This window comes from Bombus impatiens, unplaced genomic scaffold, assembly GCF_000188095.3.
Source record: "Bombus impatiens unplaced genomic scaffold, BIMP_2.2 scf_1334, whole genome shotgun sequence".
Lineage (NCBI taxonomy): Eukaryota > Metazoa > Arthropoda > Insecta > Hymenoptera > Apidae > Bombus > Bombus impatiens.
The window spans coordinates 352,906-367,324 of record NT_177753.1 but is presented as its reverse complement, the minus strand read 5'-3'; positions in this window follow the sequence as shown (position 1 = coordinate 367,324).

Below are 14,419 nucleotides of genomic sequence, written 5' to 3'. Positions count from 1 at the left end.
TGCAGGGCTGGCGTAAACACCAGCCGCTATTAACCACCTGTTCGTGCAATCGATGGCTCGCGACACAAAAGTTTCATTAGTAAAACGCAACAAGTGCTCCGGTTTTACATAAGAACGGCCGCGCGGGGATCCTGGATCGCTTGGACCCGCTCCAAAATCTTGGCGACAATTTCTGCTCGTCGAAGAACGCAAGCTCGGATGACCGGTCGTCTTGGCCCTGGGTTGTTATTGCCTTTTAAACCGTTCAAAAGAGCCGCGGAACGATTTACCAAGAGTTTCCAAGTGAAATTGCCTTCGGAAAGTTTGCCCGGTGAGAGAGGCGAGGCGAATTCAGATCTTTGAAGCATTTCTGCGAATAGACGGCAAACGGGTTGCGAAGTTGCCAGAACGAAGGGAATTCCTTGGTCAAAACACCAAGATTGAGAACACTCCGGCGTTTCTTCAAAGACAGATCAACCAACGACCAGGTCCTCGTAAGATGGAAAAGAGCGGAGGAAGTGAATCTGTGACCGCGGCGGTTTCAACTAGACCAATTAGACCACCCCAATCGACTGCAGTGGAAAGAGCTCCTCCGTGGCAAAGCAGAATCGAGAAACAGTTCCGTTTGAAAACGTACCACTGATGCCAACGCGATACTCGAGAAAGTAAATGGAAACCAATCTGGGGAAAGGTGAAATTCTTAATGAGACACTCGATCCGAGCCAGTGATCAAACGGAGCATGAATCAAGCGTAAGGAGGTTTCTAAATCGGGATTCTCGAAACCGGTCGACCGTTGAAAACCGGCTTTAAGGATTCAACGAAGAGGGTTCTTGAAAATTCAACGGGTTAAGTGCAGACTGATGTCCTCGTGGTGGCTCGAGAACACCTTCAAATCGGGGAGTGCCATTTGCTCGTCGAAACGAAAGACAAGCAAGTGGTGGGTAGAAGAAGGGGAAGGGAAAGAGGAGAAGAAGAGGGAAAGATCGTGCCAGTTTCCCGAGGAATTTACGCTTCGCTTGTCCGCTCCGCAAAATTGGACAAACCAGGCTCTCTCTGGCAACCTTTTCAATCTCGGCATCGTTATAAATAAATTCCCTGTCTCGCCGGCGCGTACCATCGCTCGCCGGAAGTCGCCGTTCTTTCACACCGAATCCGCACCGCTTCGAATGTCACGTGATCCGCTCGACCGAAACGATCCACCGTTTCTTCGACTTCCGACACTTGGTCGAATTAATCTTGGCCAGAAGTGTGGCAAAATGGGATTTTTGAAAATTGCACTCGGAGCCTGCTTTCTCTTGACGAAAATAATCGATTTTGGATAAGTAATCGGAGGAGATTAATCGATGTGGTCTCTGGAAAGTTATTATAACCATTGGTTCTTCGGAGAGAGGCAAACGTTAACGCCATCTGTCGCTGGTTGAATATTCCATGCGAAATCTGTTTGCTCTTAACGAGTAGAATTGATTTTCGATAAATTTTGAGACAGAAATTAATCGATGGTGATTCATAGAAAATTATTGAATCGTTGGTTCTCTGCAGAACATTAACGCCATCTGTCTGTGCTCGAAGTCTGCTTTTGACGAATACAATTGATTGTGGACAAGTTGAAAAAAGAGATTAGTCCATGTGATTTGTGGAATGTTATTAAATTGTTGGTTCTTTGGAGAAAGGCAAACATTAACGCCATCTGTCGTTCGAAACTCTAAACAGTAACGTGTCCGCTCTATACACGCTGTAATCTACGTCGCGTTGTTGGAAGCTCCCTCGATTCCACCTCAGCACTTTGACCACAATTGTGAAAGGATTGTAAAATGGAAAAACTAGTCGCCGGGACGTTCCCGGAAGAAGAGAAGTGAACGATTTCAACGACGAGCGTCTTTCGATCGACAATAAATCTTTGCTGAACAAAGAAGATTAACTCCACGGCCTAAGGGAGGATCTTTCACGCGAATAATCGTTTCTCATCGATCTATGCACCACCTTTTTCTAGCGATGTCGAAATTATTGTCACCCCAAGATCGTCGAGGACGTCTGACAACGCGACCTCGGTCTTTTAGCAAGGAGTACCTGCATTTCGAAAATAAGACAAAATTCCTTGGAAATCTCTGCTCGAAGCTCGGCGCCTCAAGTTTCAAAACTATCCTACACCCTCTCGAAATTATTCTTCATCTTGCGAAATACCGTTGAATTCCCATTAAAGTGCTGGCAGTTTTACAGGTTCCAAGGACCCATAGAAGGGATGAAACTTTCGAAAGCAAGGACCATGGGCAAGAACAAAAACGAACACGAAACATAAGACACCTTTGATCTGGACTTTCAAGATGGGCACAGCTAACATGACAATACCAGTCGATGAAGTAACCGTAGATAAATTAAATTGCTACAAAATATTCAAAAGAACAAAAAAAAAAGAAAATATATAGAGGGAAGTACTAAGTGATGCACGAGTATTAGCAGTGAGGAAATAATCTGTCGTATCTATGTAGAGAGGGAGGAAAAGGAAAAGTGAGATCTTATGATCCATTGGAAGAGAGGCAGTCCAGGTCAAACTCGAGCGACTCTCGAGAGCCGGAGCGAATGTCAAGGGTGCACCGCTAAAATGGCAGCATTCATTAAAGAAACAGGGGAGGGGGAAAAAAGCTTGGGAAATTTTAAACAAGAACAAGTAAACTAAAAAAAGTGGGAAAATAACGAGAAGTTTCTTTATTTCAGTCAATTCTCAACTATCGTACACTTTCTCTACCTTCGAACACAAACTTTGTATCGATCCTCCCCACGTGCAACCGGAAGGAACGCAACGAAGAAAGAACGCTCCCTCGAATCGAAACGCGAGCACATGGACAAATAATTTCGTTTCGTTTGCCCGGATCTTTCACATCCGGTTTCCTGGAATTCAAAAAAAAAAAAAAAGAAAAAAGCAGAAATGAAACCAAAAAGGGCTTGTGCACCCCTGAAGCATGAAAGGGCAAGGAGTAACTCGGAAAAAATGAGGGGGGAGAGGGGGGAAAAGCGATTTTTCAACTTCTTCGCACGGCTGCCAGATATTACTGAGGAAACGAAACCAAAAAGATAAGAAACAGAGACACACACGAAAAGACACACGTATACAGAAAAACTAAAAAAGAAAAAAAATGGCACCTCGTGAATTAATCTCGTACACACGTTAAACAAGACAAGATAGAAACTTAAGAGATACATTAAGCAATGTAAATATACATATACATATAACGTATATATACATACATATCGATCTATACATATATATGTGGGTGTATAGGATCAATATATGTATATACATATAAATATACATGCAAGCTCTGTATATCTAATTACGTGTGCCGTCGAGCAAAGTAGATGTAAGGCAATTTTAAGGCACCCGTGTAATTTTTGCTCCGTGACGTAGGTGTCCACACAGCGACATTCTAGACACAGTGATCGATTAAAATAGATATACATATACATATATATACAACGTTTTAAGAGGCCATCCGATAATTTCCGAGTCGCAATACAACAGCCGCGAGAGCGCGCCGCGATCGTTCGCGCGAGACGAGCCCAGACGTGTCTTGGTAATATTTTTTCTATGATTGAATTCCATCGTAGCGCAATCCCTGAGATAAAATAGTAATCGAACCATAAATTGTAATAACGAGAGGGAGGGATTCATAATCGACAGAGAAATGCAGACCTAGTCGCGATTGAAACTTATTACAGCACTATCCATGAAATAAAATAAAGAGCGCTTGTAGAAAATACCATAAATACCAAGAAACAAGTTTTTTAGTAGGAAAAGCACACTTATGCATCAGTATAGCCCAAATTGACGAAGAAAAAATCCAGTATGTATCATCTATTAATTGGAAAGAAAAATCAATGTTCCATTCATTTATATTAAATAGATGGTATTGACAAAAGTCAAAAATCCATCAACTAATGTGTATTGATTCTTTTTGTATAGTGGCGACATTGTAACCCCATCTTCCAGCATTATTAATTACTATTTAGAAAGGAAACTACGCTTCAATTCTATACTAAAATATTCTCTATTAATATATAGAACATTTTCCAAGAGAGAGAAGCAAATTTTTCAATTCTGTCACTTGCTGTGTTTTCTAGAAATACTCTTCAAATATTTTTCGAATCAAAAATTGTTGAGTTGGAGTTGGAAATTCCAAGCGTGAAACTTTAAAGGTAATAAAATAAGCTTCGGGAAAATATACTCCCGTTTTAAAAGATAACTGTTTAACACTGCAGGGTCTGGAAGCTTCCGCTGTCGACGTGAAATCCTCTCGAAAAAAAAAAAAAGAAAAAAGGGGAAAAAAGGTTCTCGAACGAGCTTAACAATTGGAGTGTTAGAGGACTCGTGCTCGTCTCGCGGCAAACGGCACGCTGAAACATGAATCTTCCATTTGGTACATATCACCTATATAAATATATCATATATAGCGAGAGTTGATTCTATCGTTAGAAATCTTTTCGTAGTTAGAGCATCGAGCGTTTAATCACCGTGTGACAGCGCGTGCACACACTAAAAAAAAAAAGACAAAAGAAGAAAAAAAACAGAGAACAAAGCACGAGCAGAGAGAAGAAGAGAAGGTGTGTGTGTGTGTGTGTATGTGTGTGTGTTTGTGTGTATGAAAATGCGAATGACAGAAGGAGAGAAAGGATCTGGTATTTTGATTAAAAACGAGAGAGAAAGAAACAAAGAAGTAGTACGACCATATTTTCTACCAAATGATATTGTTGGCTCTTAGACTATCGTCTCAGGCTTTTCTCGATAGTGGGCCTCGATCAGTCACTATTAAAGCTACTGTGTCACTCGTCGATTAAATTGCAACTTCGCCTAACGAATTTTTATTTCGTCGAGGAAATAAAAGTCTTCGCTCGACCCTTGCGACAAGCATCGTATATCGTAAACGAATTCCGAGCCCCATCCACACGAGGTAGGGTGATCGTTCGTTAAAACGATACCAAAGGATCAGAAAGACAACAGGGTACACCTATACGAAACAAAGCTCAAGCCTAAAACAGGCCTAAGAAACAATTTTTCCCGCGAGACCTTAACCGAACGCCTAACTTAGATCTAACCGATGCCTAAGCTGAAACCTAACCTAAGCCTAATTCTACGATTCTAGCTTGTAACTTTAACCGGTGCCTGTTTTAGATCTAACTGGTTTGGGACCTAATCCAGACCCGTGAATACCTAACCTCTGCCACTATGCTCCTTTATTCGAAGAACTCTTTGTCGCGAGTGATTCGTAGCCTTTTTGGTGACACCAATTCGACGCGCACCATCGTTCCCAAGTATCCAGACAGTCGGATCGATTTTTCATTGATCGATGGCTGGGATTTTCTGCTTAGGAAATCGAAGAAGAATACATTTTTCTTACTCGAACGTTAAACGTGGTCAACGATTTTATCAAGCCGTGACATAGGAATGATAAAAGATATCTTCTCGTACTTTATTTGACAAATTCGTCCCTGGAGAGATACTGTGCGTTGCTGGAAACAAGTCTAACGTAAGAAATGCGGATAAGGAGTTGTTCTTTCATATAAAAACAAAACAATACAGCAACACATAACGATAAAAGATAAGGGTCAACCTAACCCTAACTTAACCCTAACCTAACTTAATCCTAGCACTAACCCTAACCTTAACCTCTCTTGCGCCGCGTCGCTAGTCTTCTTTTCAGCAAAACACTGTACATGTATGAAATTAAGTAAGAATTTGCGGAAGGCAATCGAGCGTCCGGATATTTCGCAGCGATGGCGTGTCTTCGTTAGAAATTTAGGCGAGTAAGCGGAAGGACCGTATACGCATCTGCGGCGTCCATGCGCACTCCTCTCATTAACGGCTAAGCACGTCCTCACATATCATTAGCTGATTACCCATGCGTCTTGTCGTGAAAACTTAATGTTAGGATTAGTGCCTCGACGTAAAACACGCTCGACCCATTTCACACACCCTGCCCACAAGAGGAGACCTCGCGTTCTCATTACTCGCGTCAAATTAACTAATCGACGTGTCCTCGCGGCTATTAGCCAATTAAGACGATTAACGATACGATCAACGATTAACATTTCAATCGAATTGAGTGTTGGATCGATGCTGCTATTTTTCGAACGTACGAAGAAATTTCGAATTTCTCGTCTAAAATGGCTCAAAGTCTCTTTATTCGTTGGTATAACGAGAGAAAAATTCGACGATAAAAATTGGAAGTTAGAAGTTCAATCTTGATCTCTTCTCGGTGAAGAGCGAAACTTGCAATTGGAGGGTTCAATGGAAGCAGACTCGAGCCGCGCGTGTCCATGTTACCTTCGAGATCAAGCGAAGCAGGAAACGTTAGATAAAATGATAATCAAGCGTAGAACGCCGTTCGCGTGGAGGTCTGGGAACTGAAATGGGTCAATATTTGTCTTTAGATAGTTTGTTCCTGCGTGTGCAGCTCATAGTGTATAATTGATCGCGATCGATGCGTTCAGGATGTCACTAGCGGGCGCGGTGATGCCCCTGAAAGCACGCTGTTCCAGGAATCCTTGCTAGCGTGGAACGGTGTATACGGAAACAAGCCTTTCTCCAATCAAATATCCGATATCCTTTCAGAGAAACAGTTCCTTTTCTTTTTCTCACTTCAGCCTTGTAGTATTTTACACGCGTTCTTACTCCTACTTGTTCACAACTGTTTCGTTGTAACGTGATATGATTATAGTGAAAATTACTTGTCGATACGGGAGACGAGATGTTTGACACTTTCGCTGTTACCGACGCATACACTGCATCAAATCAGAGGTTAATAACGGTTACCATTTGAGGCTGTTAGAATCTAAAGTATTCAACTCGGCGTAAAAAAATAAAATAAAATAAAATTTGCCAATATGGTGAAGCGCATGAATATCCAGCGAATTTTTCAAATTTATTTCTCGAGAACGGAGCTTCGGACGAAAAATTTTCCTACTATATTTTTAACTCGATGTTTTTCAAATCTTGTTATCTTCGCTGAAAAATATGTGTAGAGGATGAAAGTGGCGAAAGTGTAAAACAAGGCTCCGTAACACAGCGATTCGCGAAGAGACGAAGCTTCTGAACTGGCCTAATCGTTTCGAAGAAACGCGAGTATATGACAGAGCTATTCCGTGTTTCGTATTTCTGACTGTTCGTCGAATAACGAGAAACAAGCGCAAGAACGAACACGAAGAGGAGAGGAAAAAGAGTAAAAAAGCGCCAACAAACCGCGAATGAAAAGGGGACTTTTTTCTTCCTCTTTTCAATTAAAGAAAATAGATCCAACAGGTTAACGAAGAACGTGTCTACTGAGTCGAGGACCAAGCAATAAAATAATGTGAAAATTGCACAGACGCGATATTATTGGAAAATATGATATTCATAGTTCAAACTTACCTATACAGGGTGCAACGGGAATATTTGAGCTGGTTCTGGGGAAGGTTCCAATAATCAAAATTAATTGGCGGAGAACCTTTTGACACAAAAGAATCCTTTGGGGGCTTTCTTTTTCCAGAAAAAAATTGGTGAGCTTCGAAAGTACAAAAGAATTTTACAATAACACATACTGCACAACCGAGGACGTAAGAAAATTCCGATAATTTAACAGACACGATTCTGTGTGCGATTCCTTCGCGTCTGTTCAGATTAATATCCAGAGAAGAAACTAGTGATAGAAACATCGTTAAACGAATTCTTCGATACGCTCCTTTTATAATTACGATGTCGAGAAACATAACTCGATATTGAATAATCACAATGATAAAAAACAGATTCGGGTACCTACGGTAAATTGATCGATATAAAAAAAGGAAGAAAAAGAAAGAAAGAGACATCGCGTTGGTTTACCATGTTTGCCCCTTAATGGATTATCGAGAATCGAAAAAAAGTAGAAGAATGAAGGAATCGAACGCGGTTATTTCGCTAATTAAATGACTCGATGGTGCGTGAACGTGAACGCTGTATTTCATTTCTGGGAGGTTGCCGGTGGTTTCGTTCAACGTCGATGCGTTTCGACCGTGTGTATCGATATTACGCGCGACCATCGTGCCGACGGACGCGTGAAAACCAATCCGGTGGAATTCATTCGGCGTTTTCTCTCGGCCGAGTAATTAAGAATTTATCAATTTTCATTCGGAATATTCGGTGATGTTTCATTTTTCATTCGCCTGTCAGCGGAGAATGGGAGAACCGCGAAAATACAGAACGACTATTTGCACGGCTGGGCCTAATATTTGGTGCGGTTGAAACGACAATTAATCGGCACTTCAGTCGCATGCAATTCTTGCAAAACATTGTTCTATTTCATAAAAATAAATTTCAAGATTCTCTATATACTATATTCGTATCGTGATAGTTTAACGATAATGGATCAGTTGATTGCATTGAAAGTTCGTGTCCTAACCTCTTAATGTACGAAAGTCATTGGTCTTAGACTCCATTTCTCGTACAGTTTCAGAAATCGTTTACGTCCACATTAAAGAGATGAAATATATCTAAGTTGGAACTTAATCTACGAATGAGAACTAACTTTCAGTCACGATAAATCGCGTAAAACACTTCATTTACGTGAACGCAGCTTTCTACTGATTAAGAGTCTAACCTTCGCCCGACTAAACCTAACCTAACCTAACTAATCAATGCTAATTCGTTCTAAATACAAATTCATTTCGCCCGAGTCGTTCTACCGCCAATCTTTTCTCAGCTTATTGCCTGGTCCGAATGAAATTCGAAGCAGAATCAAAATTATCAATTATTCGAACGCAGGTCCAACTTACGAGAAGCAAACTATTATTTAACTGCCAGACTAGGTCGAACTTAACCTAACCTGACTCCTGTATCAACTCTTAATCTGACTGCATCTAACTGGCGCTTAACAGCTATCGATCAGAAGAGTAGCGGAGAGCAAAGGAAAGGCGCGGTGTTCTGAAACGGAAGAAAAGAAAAGGAAAAAGATGTGGGAGAAACAGGTGGTGGTGACGGTGATGCGGGGGTGGAGCCAAAGGTGCAGCTGTAAAGCGACTAAAACGTACGACATAGTACTTCTCTACTGCCTGTACTACCAGAATACGAGAGAAAAAGAAGAAAACGATAACGGGGAAAGCAACGAGCCGTTCGCATGAAAAAAGACAACGACAAAGCGAAAACGAGGAAGATGAGAGTGGTACTTAACCGAGAGAGAGGCCGAGGCTAGCGTAGGGCTGTACCACTGGGAAAGTAGTAGCGGCACAGCGAATCCGCTTAAACTGGGAGGAAAAAGCGAAAGAGAGACGAGCTTCTCTATAAAACCGGTGAGAGCCAGGGAAGGATGCGTAACACGCTGACTGCGAATGCGAAAAGAGGAAAAAATAGCGTGAAAATAGAAAAAGCAACGGAACCAGATGTCCCTGCGTCTATTTCCATCGATCGTTTCCGGAGATCGGACTGAAGTTTCCCTTTCTCGGAGATTTTCTTAGGTCTCCTGCGGATTGTTTAGACGAAAAGTCAGTTGAACTATGCAAAGATCGATGATCAGACGGCGGATGTTTTTACAGTTTAAATTCCTACGAGGGTAAGTTCGTTTTTTTATAAATAAGTAGAATCTATGCAAAGATTTGTTCAACCATTTAACGTTGCAATATAAAAATTGTCATAATTTAAAGAACGCGTTATTTCGTTAATTCTTATTTTTCAATGACACGTTTTTACCTCTGGCTTGTAACGTTTCGTTTCTATAGTGTTACGTTTTTATGACGATTCGAAGGTATCATTAAACGATACTAAATGAAGGGGGAATTTATTGTAATCGAAAATAATTAACTAGTACGTAATTTGTACTGTATTTTACGTACAGTAGCCACTGTATATTTTCTATGTATTTTTGCATCTCACAATTCTTCGTGAATTCATAGAAATCCGTCTGACAATGTTTCTAAAAATTCGCGCTTTGGAAACATCGACGTAGTTGATCGGAAACGTCTGTACAAAATATTGTACGATCGACGCTCGATAATCTCATTATTAAAAAGAAGAATGTAATATTCCGGACATGAAAATTCAAATTACGTCGGATTCTAACGTTGGTCGAGCGTTTCATTGTTGATAAATTGACAAAAAGTTTCGTTTAAAATTACCAAGAATCCCCGCATCCTTACTGACGATAGATAAAATGAATGAGATTAAAGAAGAAAGTCGATAGCAGCTAAAGAGACTGATGCAGCGTACAAAGGAGAAATTTGGACCGCGAGCGAAAGGGAAAGTTGCGATTGAAGGTGGTAGAAGTGTTTCGTCGGAATGTTTCTCGGACACAAGTTAAAAATAGGGGCTGACGTATCGGCGTCCGTGGCAAGTCGAGAGCCGCCTAAATTATTCCGCCCGCGGAAGAGGAAATTTCACGCTCTTTTGTTTCCTTCTTTTTTCATCCCCGTCAGCGCGCACCTAAGTGAAAAAGAAGGAGAAAAGGGAAAAAAAGAAACGCGGAGAAAGGCGCAGCAAGCCGCGAGGCTCGGTATACTTTGAGGCGAAGATGGAAACGGTGAAAAGAACAGATGAATACGAGTGCATACAGGCACACACCTGGCTTACCGCCGAGCACGCTTCAAAGCCACCCCTTTGATCGTTTCCGCGGGGCAAACTCGACCTAAGTGGGCCAACACCCGGATTCCGATCCAACAAACAACGATCCCTGCTTTATTTTTCCATGGAATATCCGCCACTCTTATGAAAAATACGACAAATTGTTCGATAATAAACGTGCAGAATGTGACACGTCTCGTTCGATTTGACGTGTACCGCCGCGTAAAGCGAAAAGGGAGCATCTGCGACTTTCGTTTAAGCGAAGTTATTGCTGCCAGATAGAACGGGAATAATTTATTTATATGCATATGAAACAAGGAAAGCGAAGATACACGTAAGAATGTTTTATATTTTGGACGTATGTGAAATCGACGATTGCTTGTTTAATGATAAAAGTGATTTTCCTGGAAACCAGCCCTCGACCAGATACGCCTGTTTGAATTAACACGGCAGTATAATAGTTTAATCGTAACTGTATCCAGCATGGTGAGTCGTTCGCGTAGATTCATTTATCGATCATGCTGAAGGAAATTAGATTCTCTTGCATCCGATAGCTTCGGACACGTGCAACGCGAATAATGCAGGGGATGGTAAGGAAATAATGCAAGGGATGGGAAGAAGCGTTAATCTCTTCGCTGAATCAAAGGAAGACAAGACCAGCGCGCCAACACGTTTTAGAGACTTTCATGCCAATCGTTGTGTGCTCAATAATTCTGACGCCTTTAATAGTCCCTTTAAACAAAGAACCATCGTCTTTTTATCGGAGAATTTAAGGAAAGGTTTTTTTGAGATATATCTTCGTAGAGTTCTTCGGATTCTCTTCGAATTTTCTTTTATCCTCCTTTAACTGTTTTTTCGAATGTCTTCTATGGTTCCCATGTTCCACTGCATTTCGAGGTGTAAGCAAACGAGGAAATAAAATAAAATAATATAAAATAAAATAATAAAATAAAATAAAATGTGCTCAACGAAGATAACCTCTCTTCTCCATATATATGCTTTAGTCGCGTGTCAGGATAGAAAGAGGAGAACAGCATAGTTTTCCAGAGAGATGAGGGAAAAAGGAAGGAAACTTCACTTTGTTTTAGTACGCTAATTAACGACTATCATAGTGGACAGAATCGTGCATGTCTGTATATAATATATATAATGATATAACACCATATGCAGACATATTCTATATATATAACTGATTTTTATATATTATATATATTATATAAAACGATATATGTTATATATAATATGAATATATATTATATATATATATATATGTATGTATGTACGTAACAATGCACTTGCACGGAGTGCTCGCGCTTTCGCTTTTCGTCGACGAGAATTCGAGGTAAAGAAAAAGAGGAGCACAGGCTGAAACAGCGAAAGTTAGAAAATTAAGGAACAAGACAAAAAGACAAAAAATCGCCCAAAAAAAGAAAAGGTGTAGAAGAGGAAGGGATGTTAACGGAGCAAAAAGAAAAAAAAGAAAAGAAGACGAAAGAGGGAAGAAGAGTATATAAAGAGCAAGGGTGAGAATGAAACCGTGTGTATGCGTGCGTGAAAAAATGTACTATGAGAATAAAACATGCGAGAGAGAAAGGGAGAACAAATTCTGTGAAATTGTGTGTCGCGTTAAACGTTGTTAGGTTACGAAGAATAAAAATAAATAAAAGATAAAGATATTATAAATGTTACACACCGTTGTACGTAATGATTAAATCGAAACCAAACCAAAAAGAAAAAGAAAAAAAAAAGAAAAAAAAATGAAAGAGGAAGAGAGCAGAGAAACGATGCTATGTATAAGAGAAATTAATGTAGTTACAATGAAATAAACGATACGACGATTACTACAAGTTCGAGGACTTCCTCCACCTTTCACTTCCGGTCCTCCACTTCCTCCCTAACGAATAGCCAAATAATTACACAACCTTCAACGACAACGACGTGTACAGGCGGGCACTAGGTGATTCCTTGTGAAAAAATAAGAAGAAAATATAATACAAAATCTTTTCATATGGCGCTTCGTCTTCAGGAAAATCGAGTTTGGAAATTTGTCAAGTGTACGAGGTGCTATTGGTCGCTGGGTAAGTTCGTTCCGATTTACATTTCGATTCGATATGCATCTATTGAATTATATATATAGGTGTCATTTTGTTCCTCAACCTTTCTCCATCTTTCACGCCACTCGAACGTTCCATCCTTCCAGAACCTCTCAGATTTTTCGTCGAAAAGCTTTTCAATATGATTCCTTATGTCGATCAAATTCCTTAAAAATCGGAACGAACTTTAAAGGTGTTCCAAGTATAAAAAGTGTTTAATAAAATTCGGTCTGAGTTTATAAAAGCTTGTAAAATGTTTGTTTGTTATAAGAGTTTATAAAATGTCGAAATGTCGTGCCTTGAGTTCCAATTTCATTTTGAGAAATAGAAACAAGGGACTGAATCTACAAGGTATTTGTTCGTAGGTTTGGCAGATTTAGCCCCTTACGACCTGTTCTTATTTGAAATTGAAATTGAATTGAATTTGAAATAAAATTGAAATTTAAGCTCCGCGCTTTAATTTGTGTGGTAAGCGCTGCTCTCTGAAGAACAGACTGTTAACGTAGATGGGCAAAATGATTTTCGAAAATTATTTGACACATGTGAGAGTCAATCTGATCACTATACCAACGCAGAAAAGGATTATTTTGAAGGAGACGGTAATCAAGTTTAGATTGGGACTTTGATAATATTTATAAAATATTCGTTGAATAATTAATAAGTATTTATAAAACCAGCCCGGTTTCTTTTTAACAGCATCTCGTACTTTCTCATTTGTATGTCCATTTTAATACGAGAGATCGCGATCGATAATCGATTGCGAAATTGACGAAGTTGGAATGGAATCGCGTCCGTATTCCACTTGAAATTTCAATTGTTATCAGAAACCTGATTAACGAATACCGATTAACCTGACGCAAACGAAAATTCGAATTAACGAGGCCTTAATTAAACGCCAGCCAGGGAAGACCTGATTATTAAGAGGCTAATTAACAATCCTTGATTAACGCCTGTCCAATTAGAGGGAGGGGGAGGGCCCTAATTAACGAACTTCTGACGAGCTGGAATTAGGACGCTGATTTAAGGAGCCTGCGAGGACAAGGAAGGTTTATTAAAAACATCGTACAAAAACGACGTTAAATTCACGATAGAAAATTTGTAAAATGTTGGAAATACAGTGGCGTGGAAAAGTTTCCGGCCAGTTAAATTTTCATAAAGAATTTTGAGGGATATTATACATCTGATACAGGCTCGTGAGACATTTTTCCATTTAAAAGTTGTATAACTTTATTTTTCTTCTTAAATCTTCCTCAGTATCTTTTTAAATCTTTCTAAATTTTTGTCCCAGATTTGCAAAGTTTGGTTTCTTGGAAATTTATAATGGAAAAAATCCACAATGGAGCAGCGAGTGAAAATTCTGAAAAAAAAAATAAGGTCCGATTACTCTTTGCGACGTAATAATAAACAGCAATTGATGAACAATTTTTTGAGTTATCCATGACCCAAAACTTGGTATCTTTTCCATTAATATATTTATCTGGGTGAAAAAGCGTGACATTTTTCGTTGGAACAGCGTTGGAAAGATGGAACATTGATTTCGAAAATAAAATTCGCTTATTTTTATTCGTTGCCCCGTTATAAATATTCCTGTTACAAATTTTCAAAGAAACAGACTTCACGAATCTGAAACAAAAATTTACAGGTATACGATAGAGAAGAGGTTATAAGATTTTAAACTGAGCAAGTGACTTATGGACCACCCTGTATAGCTAGACAATATAACGTTCGTGTATTGTATGTGTATGTATCACGTGTAGTATATGTATTCTTTTACTTATCACACTCTTATAC